The following is a 3756-nucleotide window of genomic DNA, read 5'->3' as shown; positions in this document are numbered from 1 at the left end:
GCATAATTCGTTTCCTTGAGACATTCTTTAGTTATGAGCTATGCCTGCGGTGGCAAACATGCTACCACCTCTTTATTCTCATACGTGTGTGCGTCTTTAAATATTCAGGAAACATGCCCCAAAACCGCTTCACACACGTCCATATTACTTTCCTTCATTTGGGTATGAGTTGTTTTGGTGGCCATCTAACAGAAATTTACTGCAACGCAGGGGTCCACAGATTATTTTATGTGCAGTGGCACGACTAATCCTAAGTCCTTGCACCACTGCGTTCGATAAAGAACCGCCAATTGTCTTGGATCATTGCTTCCACGGCGGGAATAAGAACGTCAGGCGTTCTCGCAGTGCGCTGGTGTCCCCAGCCTGTTGTGGCAGCTTGTGTTGAAGTTCCACTTTTTAGATTCCTATGCCACTCCTTAACTTCCTAAAGAAACAGGCATTGCTCCCCTTTCGTACTCGACGAACATCAGATTGCTCTTTAGCACCAGTTATTGAAAACAAAATTATCGCATGCTGCTACCCTCTGGTGCGTGTTTCCAGGGAGGCGGCCATCTTCAGTATGCTTTTGTGGAGCAATCCTTTCCGTCTTGCTAATGAACTGCGCCGCGCGACACCACCTTAAGGTCAGAAATAACTTGTTGGACACTCCACAACATTGCGGCGAATTTTTATTGCCATTTAAGGTTACTTCTTGAACTACCCTCGTGTAACAAACGATGCCTCATGCAGTTCTCACTACCATAAAGTTTGTGCGGACATACGTGGGCTCTGGTGACGCTTATGGGCACTGCACAGTTCACTGGTTTCAAGCATAATTACTGGCTCTAGGAGCTACCCTATCTCGATTCTAAGATTATCGGCGTTCTCCCAGGAAACCACGACGGCAAAAAAATATTCAGCTGATCGTACCTTCCCTCATCGACACGACAAAGTCGGGCGCCTGACCTTACAAGGCATGCGCGTATTCTGGCTGGTATCACTACAGGCTGAAAGAATTCTACTTCTGTGCATTTCGCCTCGTGGGAAGAAAAGCTTTGAAGTCAGTGACACAGACGTCTGCAGCACCACGCGTCTGTATCGCCTTTGCCAATGTAACCAGGCTACATGGTTTTAAAGTGACAACGTTAAAGGCCCCGTTCTCCAGAAAATCCGGTGTCGGCCTTGTTGGCGGCAGCTTTGTGAGCGAAAAATCATGAACTGCCCGGTGCTCCCAAGGGATCAAACTAGGAGGCAGCTGGGCCACCTAGGTCACGTGACCTTGCAGCGTCATCACAACCTGTCCACCAGATATTGACCAAACTGCCCAACGTGGCAGGTGGTACTTAAATTAATGATTGACCGCTCGGGAAGAGCAACCTGTACCGCCCAGCGCCCACCGCTGGGGGCACCTGCCATCATAGGACAGTGGCGCATCGCTTAATCGCTGCACCACTGCGCCAGGAGTGGTATGAGATCTCCCGGGGATCTATGAATGTAAAGTAGATAACGACCTTCCGCGTCTATGGGAATTAACCCATTACGCTATCGCGTCACATCCTCAAGTCGGAGCTTAAGTACGTGTCCCTTCCGATTTTCTTCACACTTATGTAATGGAGCGCACATGACTTTACTAAAAGTGAAAAGGTCTTGAAACGTGAGAACAAGGGTTCTCCTTACCTTACTCAAATTGAGAGTGCTCCAAATCAACTATACGACGCCACAATACGACGGAAAAGCAAAGCGTGCCGGTTTCTTACTTTTGGAAAAACGGGCACGTCTCCAGGCTTTTGTAGACCTCGAAAAAAGAATTCAGGGAGAATACGACAAAGAAGCTGAGCTTTTCGTGGACATAGAAATTATTGCCCTTGTTTGATCCATGTGCCTGGTTAATTATAATAAGAAAGACTTGTGAGGCTGCGCAATACTTTGTACCTGTGGTACAAAACGTGTACTCTTGCAAAAAAAAATAGACAGAAAAAAATTGATGTTTCTGCGCCCTTACGGTTTAATAGACTCCACACTGACCCTACGGACTTACGCCAGGTACGGACAAGCTATGAAAAAAAATGTTTTCCCACAAGGCTTCAGTTCTGCAATTTATACACGATATTTGCGATAACCCTTTCCAGTCTTCCAACAGTGCATGTGACCCAAATGGCAGTTATCTTGTGTACGCAAATATAACACTGTGGTATATATGGGCGGCAGAATTGCATCCTGCATTTTTGTGCTCTGAAGCAAAGCAGACAGACCATAATATACGTACATGCATATTTTATTTTTCCAGAAATTGGAAAGGTCTCCTGAGCTAAAAGCTATGAGCTTGATTAGGCCCAGGAGACCCAATACATGGCAATAGCGTGTGTTTACAACAAATAGATTAACATTCACCTAAAAAGTTCACAAACGAAATTTATCTATACTATTTCTATATCATACACACAGCATTTAGCACACGATGCATATCACAAAAATAGATCTGAAACAAAGCAAAACAACATCAAAAGAGTAATAACATCAATGCGCCATTCAATGTGAAATATCGCTAACAGAACAAAAATAGCAGTAAAAATCATATATTAGCAAAATAGGAATGCAGCTACTTGACACTGTATTCATGAATAGAATAGTATTTGTTGAGCGCAACAGGAAGGTTATGGGTCAACGACTGATGTTTATAGAAAATGCGAAAACGCGGGATTGCCCATTTTTCTGTATTTTTTGTGTTTTTGTTTGAATTTGTAATGCTTTGTTTTATAAACGCCAATAAAGCTATAGTGCTTTTTAGTTGTGGGGAGGAGTCGCAGGCTGCCTGTAATAAACGAAAGTGGTATAGGTTATCTATGGAAATAATGCTAAGGAAGGAAAAGGATTCTTTACAAGATGAACTAGGTGTAGTATTTGCGGTGCAACGGACAATCATCTTCTGAATAACTGCAAGCTTGTTTAAATTAGATCGCGTGGTTTTCCTCCAAACTAAAGAACAATATGTTAAGTGAGAATTAAAGAGGGCATTATATATTTGAAGCTTGACTGATAATGGAAGCAACCTACGACAGCGTGATACTACACCAGCGATTGAAGAAAGCTTTATGGAAAGGTTGAAGAAAAATGAACTCCGAGAATTTTATGATGACCGACAATATCAACTACCTGACCTTCTAACATAATAACTTTACTCACTAAAACTGGTTTATTTTTAGAAATAAACATAACGGTTTTGTTTTAGATGGGTTTATCATTATTCGATTAAGCTTTGACCAAGCAGACAACTGTTCAAGCATCTGATTACATTTTATTATGTCCTTTATGCCTAGATAGCTTATAACATATAATCTCAGTGTATGTAAAGAACACATCCCATTTTCTGACACTCTACCTGTGATCAATATTTTTTCGTGCTTGGGTGAGGGGTTGTGTATGCGCTGTTTCAAAACCATAAGGCAGTCCAGCAGCTCAGTGGCTGTGGCGTTTCCGGCTGCTGAGTGCAACGTCGCGGCGGCGAATCTCGGCTCTGGCGACGGCGTTTCGATAGAGGCAAAATGCAAAAACGCCCGTGTGATGTTCGGTGACAGTGCTCGTTAGAGAACGCCGGGGTGGTTGGCTCCACTACTGCTTCCCTCATACTCCATGCCTATATTCTGGGCGTTAACTCCAGGTAACATGCCCACGCATTCTTATAAAGTACAGTGTGACGGTTTTCCAAATCGCCGTTTGTGCGACGCAGTAAAAAGGCAAGTACTTCAAACACTAGCCGCAGTGTTTCTTGTGCAGTGT

This window comes from Amblyomma americanum, chromosome 7, assembly GCF_052857255.1.
Source record: "Amblyomma americanum isolate KBUSLIRL-KWMA chromosome 7, ASM5285725v1, whole genome shotgun sequence".
NCBI classification, from domain to species: Eukaryota; Metazoa; Arthropoda; class Arachnida; order Ixodida; family Ixodidae; genus Amblyomma; species Amblyomma americanum.
Note: the sequence above shows the minus strand (reverse complement) of the source record.